This window comes from Hylobates moloch, unplaced genomic scaffold (genome assembly GCF_009828535.3).
Source record: "Hylobates moloch isolate HMO894 unplaced genomic scaffold, HMol_V3 SCAFFOLD_13, whole genome shotgun sequence".
Classification (NCBI taxonomy): Eukaryota; Metazoa; Chordata; class Mammalia; order Primates; family Hylobatidae; genus Hylobates; species Hylobates moloch.
This window is the reverse complement of record NW_026652288.1, coordinates 25,468,469-25,482,212: the sequence shown is the minus strand read 5'-3', so window position 1 is coordinate 25,482,212 and position 13,744 is coordinate 25,468,469. Positions and strand designations below refer to the sequence as shown.

Sequence of the window (13,744 nt, the reverse complement as noted above, 5' to 3'; positions counted from 1 at the left end):
GAATTATTATATATCAGGATTAATCATAAAGCTAGGCAATTTTCTAAAGAAAAAAACATTCTGGGCACATTAAGAAGTTGCATTCATCAAAACATAACTTTAAGAGAGTGAAAAGGCAAGCCACAGAGAAGTTATTTGGAATAAATATATGCAACAAAGGAATATATGAAGAACTCCTACAAGTTACTAAGAAAAAGAGAATTCGTAGAAAAATGGGCAAAGACTAGAACAAGCGTTGCACAAAGATGATATCAAAATGATTAATAATGAAAAGGAGTCCAATTCCATTAGCGACCACAGAAAGGCAACTAACTTATAACCACATGCGATATTATTACACACCCACCAAAGTCCAAAATTAAAAAGACTGATGAACTGCTAGTGATCATGTGAGATAACGGGATTCTTATACACTGGTGGTGAGAATTTAAACTAGTACAACTACTTTGGAAAACTGCTTGGCTGTCTATAGTATAGCTAATTCTACTCTGGAATATATACCCAACAGAAAGGAGTACAAAAAAATTTTTTTAAAAAGTAGAATTAATCGTAATAGGCAAAAAATAAAAATAACCTAAATGTTCATTAAAGATAGGATAAATGAATTTGGGTACTGGTGGATGTTTATGCAATGAAAATACTATATACACACAGAGAGGAAACTATCTTCCTGTATATGCATGTGCGTGTGCACATTTTAATGATAGCTTTATTCTTTTATCTTTTACATTTATATCTATAAACCATGTGGAATTTTTTTGTATTATGTGAGATGAGGATCATCATTTTATTCCTTTCACCCTGTAGGGATATCTTAATCACCTAGCACCCTTTTTTGAAGACTTCCTTCGTTTACTTTATTGCAGTGTTCTCTATGTCATAAGTCAATTGACCATACAGTTATGGTTTGGTTTCTGGACTTTCCTTTGTTCTGTTGTGTTTTATCTTTCCTTGTAACAGTACCACCCTGTTTTAATTACTTTAGCTTTATTATTAATCCTGGTATCTAATAGTTTAATTCTTTCCATTTTGTTCTGTAATATTTTCTTGGCTTTTCTGACTGATCTCATCTACATGTAAATTTTAGAAGCAGCTTGTCAGTTTCCACATGTCCCCTCTCACCTCAACCTGCTGTGATTTTGGTTAGGATTGCATTGAATCTATAGATCAGTTTTAGTTCTGTTGACTTTTAAAAAAATATATTACTGCATTTTTTGCAGTTCAGTTTTGTTCATTCATGCTATCCATAGCATTTTCTGTCTTACAGGTCTTTGCACACTTCTTATTAGATTTATTCCTTGACATTTTTTATTCTGTTGTGAATGGCTTTAACTTTTTTTACTTTATAATTGTGTGTTGCTGATATATAGAAATACAGTTTTTATAAATTGTGTCTTTGAAGTGTCTAGGATTTTACCTGATTTGTAAGTGAACAAAGAGATTAGCCTCTCATGGATTTTAACAGAAGAAACAAGAATCCTGGGTCATAGAAAAAGTACTGTATTACCCATGATAGAGTAAGCAATATGACTATCAGCATACTTTTCGTGTCAGCTTTCCCTTACCCCAAGACTCACAGGTGATGAGATACAGGCCCAGGTGTATCCTATTCATGCAGTGGGTTTGCATCTCAGCCAAGAAACATTAGTTTGAGGGATTCACTGCTTTTAGCAGAAGCAAGCATATTTTGACTGGGAAGAGACATTGCCTCATCTCATGGTTGCTCTGCAACTGCAAACATAACTCTGAAAGATGGCTCAGGTAAAGAGTGTTCTGGGACTTAAAACGTTGTTTGCATTCCTCGCGTGTATACACGACAGCACTCGGGGCCTGTGGTGGATTGCCTCTCTGAATATTGACACTGGATGTAACAACATTGCAAAATTAATTTTTAAAATCTGTTAGTTTATACATAGTTTTATTTTTAGGATTGTCTACTTGTACAAATATGTAATTTATGAATAATGGCAATTTTCTTTTTCTTTTTTTTCTTTTTTTTTTTTTTTGCCATTTTGTACCAGCCAGGACTTACAGAAAATAGTGGAACAGACATGGTACTATCAATTATCCTTTTCATTCTCTACCTTTAAGGTAAAGCTTTTAATATTATAATTTTTATTTGTTTGTTTGTTTTTGAGACAGGGTCTCTCTCTGTCACTTAGGCTGAAGTGCAGTGGTGTGATCTCGGCTCACTGCAACCTCCACCTCCAGGGTTCAAGCAAATTCTCATGCCTTGGCCTCCTGAGTAGCTGTGATTACAGGTGTGTGCCACCACGCCCAGCTAATTTTTGTATTTTTAGTAGAGATGGGGTTTCACCATTGTGGTCAGGCTGGTCTCAAACTCCTGGCCTCAAGTGATCCACCTGCCTTAGCCTCTCAAAGTGCTGGGATTACAGGTGTGAGCCACCAGCGCCCAGCCTTTTAATATTATAATGTTTTAAGAATGATGTGGGCCAGGCGCAGTGGCTCACGCCTGTATTCCCAGCACTTCAGGAGGCCAAGACAGGTGGATCACAAGATCAGGAGATCAAGACCATCCTGGCTAACACGGTGAAACCCCATCTCTACTAAAAATACAAAAATTAGCCGGGCATGGTGGCATGCACCTGTAGTCCCAGCTACCTGGGAGGCTGAGGCAGAAGAATCACTTGAACCTGGGAGGCGGAGGTTCCAGTGAGCCAAAATCGCACTACTGCACTCTAGCCTGGTGACAGAGCAAGACTCCATCTCAAAAAAAAAAAAAAAAAAAAAAAAATGATGTGGAGTAGTAGGTTGTTTGTAGATACTTTTTAGTATATGAAGTTAGTTTCCTTTTATTTGTAATTTGCTAAGAGATTTTATAATACACAGATGTTGCATTTTATCAGTTGCTTTTCCTTCGTGTACATAATTCCTGTAGTGAATTATATTGATTTTACATATCAAATGTTAAACCAACCTTGTGTTCCTTGGATAAACCAACTCAGTTGTGATATATTATTAATCGTCTATATCATAGATTTTATTTGCTCATAGTTTGCATTTAACTTTAAGGTTTGCCTGCATGTTTTCCCCATATAATGTCCCTGTTAAAATTTGGTATCATAAAAAAATTGGTAATTGGGTTTTGGTTCTCTGAAATAATTTGTTTAAGATCGTTTTTGTAGGCCAGGCGCAGTGGCTCACACCTATAATCCCAGCACTTTGGGAGGCTGAGGCGGGTGGATCACCCAAGGTTATGAGTCTGAGACTCAGCCTAGCCAACATGGTGAAATCCCATCTCTACTAAAATTATAAAAATGAGCCAGGCGTGGTGGTGGGCACCTGTAATCCCAGCTACTTGGGAGGCTGAGGCAGGAGAATTGCTTGAACCTGGAAGGTGGAGGTTGCAGTGAGCCAAGATTGCATCATTGCACTCCAGCCTGGGGACAGAGTGAGACTCTGTCTCAAAAAAAAAAAAAAAAAAAAAAAAGATTGTTTTTCTTCCTTAAAAGGTTTGGGGGCTGGGCATAGTGACTCATTCCTGTAATCCCAGCACTTTGGGAAATGGAAGTGTGCCAGTCACTTGAGGTCAGGAGTTTGAGACCAGCCTGGCCACCATGGTGAAACCCCATCTCTACTAAAAATAAAGAAATTAGCCTGATGTGGAGGCGGGTGCCTGTAATCCCAGCCACTCCAGAGGCCAAGGCAGGAGAATCACTTGAAGCTGGGAGGCGCAGGTTGCAGTGAGCTGAGATTGTGCCACTGTGCTCCAGCCAGGGAGACAGAGCGAGACTCTGTCTCAAAAAATAAATGAATAAATAAATAAATAAAAAAGTTAGGGAGAATTTCCTGATAGAAACCTGGGCTGAAATATTCCTTTTTAGGGATATTTTACTTTTAATTAAATTTAACATAAATATGGTAAAACATACAGATCACAAGTCTATAATTCACATACATGAATGGGAATATGAGTTAGAATAAATGAGAATACTTATAATTCCTTGACTTGGGGAAAAATTCTATTAGCCTGGGCAGCACTATAATAGCTTATATTCAATGAATGACAGTGTGAAGTTCACACCATCTGTATAGCTCTGGAAAATAGGCTAAATAAAAGCAAGTGTTAGGCTTCAAATTGTGTCCCCTTCAAAAAGATATATTGAAATCATAACCTCTGGTACCCCAGAATGTGTGCTTATTGGGAAACAGAGTTATTGTAGAGTTAATTAGTTAAGATGAAGTCATACTGTAGTAGGGTGGGTCGTTAGTCCACTAAGATTGTTGTCTTTATAAGATGGGTCATATGAAGATGTGGAGACATGAAGAGAGTGCCGTGTGACGATGGAGACAAGAGGTTGAAATGATGCTGCTGTAAGCCAAGGAATGCCGAAGATTGCTGGATGTTACCAGAAACTAAGAGAAAGGGATGGAATAGCTTATCTCACAGAAGGAACCATCCTTGCTGACACATCAGTTTTGGATTTTCAGCCTCCAGAACTGTGAAGGAATAAGTGTCTTATTTTATGCCACCTAGGTTATGTACTTTTTAAAATGACAGTCCTGGGGGATTAATACAGGGAGTAAAGTTCATTCTTCATTATACAATGTATTTAATATATTATATTCCCATGAAATCTTTTAAAATATTGTATAGTCATCATCTCTGCTGCCATAATCTTTCTGTTAACATTTTAATCATCATCCTTAAGTGAGACTTGCAGCCCAAGCTGAAGGAGGCTTACATATACAAGGGTTTGGTGCCACTTACTTTCTTAATTTCTTTTTTTAGTTGGGAGACAGGGTCTTACTCTGTCACCCAGGCTGGAGGCAGTGGCGTGATCACAACTCAAGTGCAGTCTCAACTTCTTAGGCTCAGGTGATCCTCCTACCTCAGACCCCCCAAGTAGCTGGGACTACAGCACGCCACCACACCTGGCTAACTTTGTATTTATTTATTTATTTAGAGATGGAGTTTCACTCTTTCGCCCAGGCTGGAGTGCAGTGGCGTGATCTCAGCTCACTGCAACCTCTGCCTTCCGGTTTCAAGTGATTTTCCTGCCTCAGCCTCCCAAGTAGCTGGGATTACAGGCATGCACCACCACACCCGACTAATTTCTGTATTTTTAGTAGAGTCAGAGTTTCACCATGTTGGCCAGGCTGGTCTTGAACTCTTGACCTCATGATCCTCCCACCTCAGCCCCACAAAGTGCTGGGATTACAGTCGTGAGCCACCGCACCCAGCCATGTATTTTTTTTTACGTAGACAAGATTTTGCCATGTTGCCCAGGCTGGTCTCGAACTCAAGTGATCCCACCCGCCTTGGCCTCCCAAAGTGCTGGGATTACAGGCGTGAGCCACTGCGTCCAGTCTGGAAGGCAGTTTATAATACTTAATACTTCCTGTCAGTAAGGACAAACTAAAAGAAGCAAACTACTCTAAAAATTAGAAAAAAAAGAATAATAAAGTAAACTAATAGATAGCTGAAGAAAATAATTTATAATAAAAATAAATAATGGAAATTACTAAATTAGAAGAGAAAAATGGTAGAAAAGGTTGGTTTTTAAATGAATCAATATAATAGACAAACTTTGTTAACCTACTTTTTTTTTAAAGGAAAAATCCATGCGTATATAAATTCAGGTTGAAATTTCAAAACAGAATTAAAAAACCATTAGACTTTTTCACAGTACTTTGTAGATGAAATGGGATACTTTTCTAGGAAAATACAGTGCACAAAAATTGAACCCAGTAGAGATAGAAAGTGTAAATACATTTCCATAGAAGTAGACCTGTATTAGAACTCCCCTTCAAAAGAACACTATACCCACATGTTCTTCAGGGGAATTCAATCATATGTTTATTTTTTAATTTTTATTTATTTATTTATTTTGAGACAGAGTCTCATTCTGTCCCCCAGGCTGGAGTGCAGTGGTACGATCTTGGCTCACTGCAGCTTCCGCCTCCTGGGTTCAAGCGATTCTCCTGTCTCAGCCTCCCGAGTGGCTAGGATTACAGGTGTGCACCACCATGCCTGGCTAATTTTTTGTATTTTTAGTAGATACAGGGTTTCACCATGTTGGCCAGGCTAATCTCGAGCTCCTGACCTCAAGTGATCCACCCACCTTGTCTTCCCAAAGTGTTGGGGTTACAGGCGTGAGCCACCATGCCCAGCCAGAATTCAACCAATATGTTTAAAGATAATAATCTTAATGTTTTAAACACTGTTACAGAGCTAGAATAAAAAACATATTTCTATGCTCGCTGAAAAGGTCTTTGAATAAATTTTAGGCTCAATAAAATTGAGAATTGGTGGATTCCTCTTTAACATTATAACTTAGTTGAGAAACCAGTGTCTTAAGGGGGAACACTAGTGGCTTGTCCTTTAGCCAGAATGAGTCAAGAACAAGATGTCCACTATCTCCATTCTTATTTAACATTATGTTAGAGGTGTTTTGTTTTGTTTTGTTTTCTTTTTTGTTTTTCTGAGATGGAGTCTTCCTCTGTTGCCCAGGCTAGAGAGCAGTGGCACCGTCTTGGCTCACTGCAACCTCCACCTCCCAGGTTCAAGCAATTCTCCTGCCTCAGCTTCCTGAGTAGGTGGGATTACAGGTGCATGTCACCACGCCTGGCTAATTTTCTGTATTTTTAGTAGAGATGGGGCTTCACCATGTTGGCCAGGCTGGTCTGAAACTCGTGACCTCAGATGATCCACCCGTCTCAGCCTCCCAAAGTGCTGGGATTACAGGCGTGAGCCACCGCGCCTGGCCTAGAGTTGTTTATGTCAACACAGGTAAGCAAGAGAAATTAGTTTGAGTAAGCGACGACAAGAGTCAGGAAGGATTAGGTAAAACTACTACTTTTTTTCAGATGATATGATTTTGCATCTGACAAACACAAAAGAATCAGTGGAGATAAATATTGATTAAAAAGAACTGGTGGTCCATGCTTGTAGTCCCAGCACTTTGGGAGGGTGGGGCAGGAGGATCACTTGAGGCCAGGAGTTTGAGACCAACCTGGACAAACATAGCAGGACTCTGTCTCTACAAAAAATAAAAAATAAAAAAAAAATAAGCCTGGGCGCAGTGGCTCATGCCTGTTATCCTAGCACTTTGGGAGACCGAGGAGGGCAGATAACGAGGTCAGGAGTTCAAGAACAGCCTGGCCGATATGGCAAAACCCCGTCTCTACTAAAAATATAAATTAGCCGGGCATGGTGGCACGCGCCTGTAGTCCCAGCTGCTCAGGAGGCTGAAGCAGAAGAATCGCTTGAACCCAGGAGGCAGAGGCTGCGTGAGCCAAGATAGTGCCACTGCACTCCAGCCTAGGTGACAGAGCGATGACTCTGTCTCAAAAAAAAAAAAAAAGCCAGGTGTGTACCTGTAGTCCCAGTTACTTAGACGGGGATACCTTGAGCCTAGGAATTCAAGGCTGGGTGACAGAATGAGAACCTGTGTCTTTAAAAAAAAAAGAATTTGGGATTGTAAAAAAATAGATGTAAATAAAATTAATATGTAACAGCCACCATGTGCATAAATAATAATGAAAAAAGAATATATTTGCGATAACAACATCAACAACAAAAAAATTCTGAGCATCACTATTTTTTTCTTTTCTTTTTGAGACAGAGTTTTGCTCTTGTTGCCCAGGCTGGAGTGCAGTGGCACCATCATGGCTCACTGCAACCTCTGCCTCCCGGGTTCAAGCGATTCTCCTCCCTCAGCTTCCTAAGTAGCTGGGATTACAGGCATGCACCACCATACCCAGTTAATTTTGTGTTTTTAGTAGAGAAGGGGTTTCACCATGTTGGCTAGGCTGGTCTCAAACTCCTGACCTCAGGTGTTCCACCCGCCTTGGCCTCTCAAAGTGTTGGGATTACAGGCGTGAGCCACCGTGCCTGGCCGAGCATTACTTTTTTAAGATATGTACAAAATGGTGAAACAACTCAATACCCAAAAAGATGGAATTGCATTCATTTCTCACACTCCAGGACAAATTCCAAAGAAATTAGAGTTATAATAAATGTAAAATATGAAACCAAGTACTACAGGAAAACATGGGTGAATTAATTTTCTTTCTTTCTTTCTCTTTATTTCTTTCTTTCTCTGTCTTTCTTTTCTTTTCTTTCTTTTTTTTTTGAGATGGAATGCAGTGGCACCATCTCAGCTCACTGCAAGCTCCTCCTTCCGAGTTCACACCATTCTCCTGCCTCAGCCTCCCGAGTAGCTGGGACTATAGGCGCCCGCCACCACCCCAGGCTGTTTTGTATTTTTAGGAGAGATGGGGTTTCACCGTGTTAGCCAGGATGGTCTAGATCTCCTGACCTCGTGATCCGCCCACCTCGGCCTCCCAAAGTGCTGGGATTACAGGCATGAGCCACCACGCCCGGCCAAACATGGGTGAATTTCTTTTAAAACCTGAGAATAAAGAAATTTTTTTCTCTGATGCTTCTTGAAGCGTAAATGTTTATCTTTTAGTCTAGCAAACTCACTTCTAAGAATCAACCTCAGAGATAAACTGTCAAAAATACAAAATGGCAGAGATTAAGATCAATGATTCTCAAACTCGAGCTTGCATCAGAATCACCTAGAGAACGTATGGTGCAGATTCCTGGGCCTCACTTCAGAGTATCTGATTCAGTAGATCTGGGCTTGCACCCAGTAATTTTCATTTCTAATAGATTTTTAGGTAGTAATGATGTTGTTCTGGGTACCACATCTTAGAACCACTGGTTAAGATGTAGTCATGAGAACAAAAGACCAGAAACAACCCAAAATATACCCACCGAGAAAATCTGGTGGAAGAAATCACAGTCGATACGCACAATGGAATTCTGTGCAACTATTAAAAGGAATGCAGAAGAGTTCCATGTTCTCTTCTAGGATATCCTCCAGGATGCAGTGAGTTTTTTCGCTTAAAGTGGCTCCAGCCTGGGCAACAGAGTAAGACCTTGTCTTAAAAAAAAAAAAAAAATCAAAGTGCTAGACAGTTAGTGGTATATGATCTTTTGTTTAAAGAAATAAGGAAAATTATTAAAACAGACCAGGCATGTTGGCTCACGCCTGTAATCCCAGCAGTTTGGGAGGCCGATGCGGGCGAATCACCTGAGATCAGGAGTTCCAGACCAGCCTGGCCAACATGGTGAAACCCCATCTCTACTAAAAATACAGTTAGCTGGGCGTGGTGGTGGGCACCTGTAATCCCAGCTACTCAGGAGGCTGAGGCACAAGAATTGCTTGAACCTGGGAGGCAGAGGTTGCAGCGAGCCAAGATCGTGCCATTGCACTCCAGCCTTGGCAACAAGAACGAAACTGTCTTAAAAAGGAAAAAAAAAGTATTAAAACATATATACTGTATTTTCACAAAATGAAAAATATGAATAAAAATGAAAGGACAAACAAAAACCTATTAAAATGATTTTCTATAGAGTAATATAGTTAAAGAAGAGAGCTAGACTTATATGAAAGTAATATGTTTTGTAACGTTGCATAATTTAATTTTTTTTTTTTTTTTTTTTTGAGACGGAGTCTCGCTCTGTCGCCCAGGCTGGAGTGCAGTGGCACGATCTCGGCTCACTGCAAGCTCCACCTCCCAGGTTCACGCCATTCTCCTGCCTCAGCCTCTCCAAGTAGCTGGGACTACAGGCGCCCGCCACCACGCCCAGCTAATTTTTTGTATTTTTAGTAGAGACGGGGTTTCACCGTGGTCTCGATCTCCTGACCTCGTGATCCGCCCGCCTCGGCCTCCCAAAGTGCTGGGATTACAAGCGTGAGCCACCGCACCCGGCCTTAAAATTTTTAATGTACTTCCTAGAAATAAGAAAGCAAACAAGTATGTCAAATTTGTGGCATAATGACGTAGGTAAGTTATTGTGGAATGTAGCTTAGGTATGGGAGACAAGACATAAACCTTTTTTTTCCCCCCTTTTCACAGGTATTGAAGGAGACAAATCTTAAACTGCATTCAGTAGTCTTAATTTCAATAATTATATTGGTATGGTGTCTTTGAAACTATATAATACTAAGCAAATTAATAATTTATAGTAATATTATTAGCAACCAGAATTGTTAGGCGGGAAGAAACAGGATAAAAATACAAAATCAGGCTGGTCATGGTGGCTCATGCCTGTAATCCCAGCACTTTGAGAGGCTGAAGCAGGTGGATTACTTGAGGTCTGGAGTTCAAGACCAGCCTGGCCAACATGGCGAAACCTCGTCTCTACTAAAAATACAAAAAAATTAGCTGGGCATGGTGGCGGGAGCCTGTAATCCCAGCTACTCAGGAGGCTGAGACAGGAGAATTGATTGAACCCAGGAGGCAGAGGTTACAGTGAGCCAAGATTGCACCACTGCACTCCAGCCTGAGCAACTGAAGGAGACTCCATCTCAAAAAAAAAAAAAAAAAAAAAAAAAAAATCAGAAAAGTTAAGTGACAGCTCTGTGATCTTCAATTCAAATTTGGTATCCAAGCATGAATTTCATTTTATTTTTCTAAATGATGACTTCTTTTCTTGTTCTAGCCACTGAAAAGTTCTAGAACTAGTGGTAACCTATTGACAGTGAGCACTCCTAGTGTGGTGTGCACACTGTGGTCTTTTAATACCATTTACAATTTAAAGATGTCAGAGCTTGTTGGAGAAGTAGTTGATCCAGGTCTGGCCAAAAGTTATGCAAGATTTGCCTGGGACAACTTTCTGTGACAGGTAGTAAAAAAGCTGTCACATATGGGTGGAGCCATGTCCCCAAGACAGTTTACAACTTGAAGGAGCTCCCACTAGGTCAAAATGGGATGATTTGGGTGCTAAGTATATATTTTAAAACATTATATGTAGTTTGATGTACAGTATCAAATCTTTGATAATTGCATTTGATTTAAATATTTCACATATATAAACATCTATGAGAACTTGTTGGTTTTAGGTATTGTATGAGTTTTCTGAAGTTGCAGGTTATCACAAAGTGGGCGGCTTAAGCAAACAAATTTATTTTCACAGTTCTGAATGCCAGAAGTCTGAAAGCAAGATGCTGGCGTGTCTGCACTCCCTACAGAGGCTCTGGGGGAGAATCTGCTCCTTGCTTTCTCTAGCCTTTTTCTTGCTGACTTCCTCGCCTTATGAACACATTACTCCGGTCTCTCCTCTGTCTTCACATTGCCTTCTCATCTTTATCTGTCTTCCCTTATGCATCTCTTATGAAGAGACTTGTCATTGGCTTTAGGATCCATTTGGATAATCCAGGATGATCTTGTCTGAAGATCCTTAACTCAGTTACACCTACCAAGGCTCTTTTCCCAAATAAAGTAACATTCACAGATTCTGGAGCTTACAATGTGGACATATCTTTTTGGTTGCCACCATTATCAGCCAGCTATAGGTTACCTATTCATTACTCTGAAAATGAAGTTCAGATCTTGGCTGTGCGCCTTACTGGCTATATATCTTTTGGCACAATAATTAAATTTCCTGATATGTAAAACTTAGATAATACCATCATCATATGCAGATGAAGATGTATCTTTGAAATTTATTTTTGTATATAAATATATATAGCCTTAAAATCTTTGTATTTTTATTTGCATAGAAAAATATCATAAGGATGCCAATCAAACTGTCTTATTTAGTTATTTCTAGAAGTATAATTTGAGGAGTTTAGGTAGGGGTAGAAAGAAAACTACCCTAAGAGAGAGTAATTATGAGAGTTCAATGAACTCCTGTTAAAATGAACCTAGTGTGGTGTTAGGTACATAGAAGATACTTGTCTGCTGTTATTAATAATAAAATTATATGTCTTTGAAGATAGTATAGTCACTAAAAGGAATTATAAGAGATAAGTTTCTCAACAGAGATAAGTTTAAATCTTTAAGTCTTTTTTTTTTTTTTTTTAAAACGATAGGGTCTCATACTGTCACCCCCTAGGCTCGAGTGCAACCTCCCAAGTAGCTGGGACTACAAGTTTATGCCACCATGCCCAGCTAATTAAAAAATTTTTTTTTCTAGAGACAGGATCTCACTATGTTGCCTAGGCTAGTGTTGAACTCCTGGCCTCAAGTGATCCTCCCATCTCAGACTCCCAAAGTGCCGGGATTATAGGTGTGAGCCACTGTGCCAGGCCTATGTTTAAGTCTTATTTGCTGATTGTAATACTGAGTCTTTAATATTTTAAAAGTTAGAACAAGCCTGGACAACATAGCAAGACCCCGTCTTTTTAAAAAAACTTAAAAAAAAAATTACCTGGATGTGATAACACATACCTGTGTCCCAGCTACTCAGGAGGCAAAGGTGGAAGATTGCTTGAGCCTGGCAAGTCAAGGCTGCAGTGGACTGCGATCATGACACTGCACTCCAGCCTGGGCAACAGAGTGAGACCCTGTCTCAAAAATAATAATTTTAAAAGTTAGAGTAGTATTTAAGTTTCATAGAGCAGTACTTAGCATTAAGTCAACTCTGGGAGATGTTTATACTGGTGGGTCCTGTAATTTTCATGATTTATTTTGGTTGGCTTAGTTAAATGCCATGGTTTAATTTGTTAAAAAGGGTGTTTGGCGTAAAGGTAAACATTCTAAGCAGTTTGTCCTGGTAATTGCATATAGCTTTATTGTCACTTTTCTGGGCTGCAAAGTAGAATTATTATATTTTCTAGTGGAGTTATTCTGGCTTTATATTTTCTGTTTGTAATCAGGCAGTATTTGAGGTAGGCGAGGAAATGTATAGTCTCGAGATTTCTGCAAGACGTTGAGAAAATATTAATAGTTTTAACTTTTACTTTTGTCTCTTTAAAAACATTGGCCAAGTGAAAAAGACAGACAATAATAAGCATTGGCAAGGATATAGAGAAAGTGGCCTTATACATTTCTGGTGGAATTGTAAAAATAGTGCATCCATTTTGGAAAACAGCTTGGCAATTCCTCAAGTTAAACATAGAGTTATAGTAAGACCCAGCAATTCCACTCCTAGGAATGAATCCAAGAGACTAAAAGCACATACATAAAACATCTGCACACAAATGTTCTTCATAACATTGTTCATAATAGCCAAAAAGTAGAAATAATCCAAATGTTCATCAGCTGATGAATAGACAAAATGTGACGTAGGCATGCAATATTATTTTACAATAAAGTATTCATACATATTGAAACATGGATGAGCCTTCAAAAGTAAGCTCTTTGTTGAAAAAGTCATTCACAAACGAGCACTAATGTATGATTTCATTATATGAAATATCCTTAAGAGGCAAATTTATAGAGACAGAAAGTAGATTACTGGTTACCTAGGACCACGGACATAGATGGGGTAAAAGATGAGTAACAGTTAACATGTATGGTGTTTTTTGACGGGTGATGATTGTACAACTTCGTGAATATACTGAAAGCCGTTGAATTTTATGGTTTTTTCCCCAACATTTTCAGAATAAATTTAATTTTGTTAGCTTACCAGGGAAAATTAAATCACTAGTCACACAACAAATTGACTCTGGATTGCAAAACCAAAGTTTAAACCTAAATCTTGATGCTTTTAAAAGAAAACAGAGAATGACATCTTTGTGGTCTTAAGATAGAGAATGATTCCTTAAATAAAACAAAAGATATTTAATATAGTGGGGAAATAACAAATGAGATTATTTAAATATATTTTAAGTATTTCTCAGAAAGAGGAGAAAGAGACTGAGAGAGGGTGTATTAGGTTGTTTTCACATTGCTATAAATACCTGAGACTGGGTAATTTATAAAGGAAAAAGGTTTAATTGACTCATAGTTAGTTCCACATGGCTGGGGAGAGGCCTCAGGA

The 13,744-nt window shown here is 39.0% G+C and overlaps 1 protein-coding gene across 3 annotated transcripts in view; it reads left to right on the top strand.

Moving 5' to 3' along the window:
- Positions 1-13,744, top strand: part of ASXL2 (ASXL transcriptional regulator 2) — a 151,905-nt gene that overhangs the window by 90,713 nt on the left and 47,448 nt on the right. The window contains exon 1 of one of the 3 annotated variants that reach the window (XM_058427097.1): positions 8,826-8,903. The exons of the other annotated variants lie outside the window; for them this stretch is intronic. The gene's annotated coding sequence lies outside the window, so the exon portion shown is untranslated. Of the gene's footprint in view, positions 1-8,825; positions 8,904-13,744 lie in introns of those variants that run through there. 3 annotated transcript variants of the gene reach the window in all.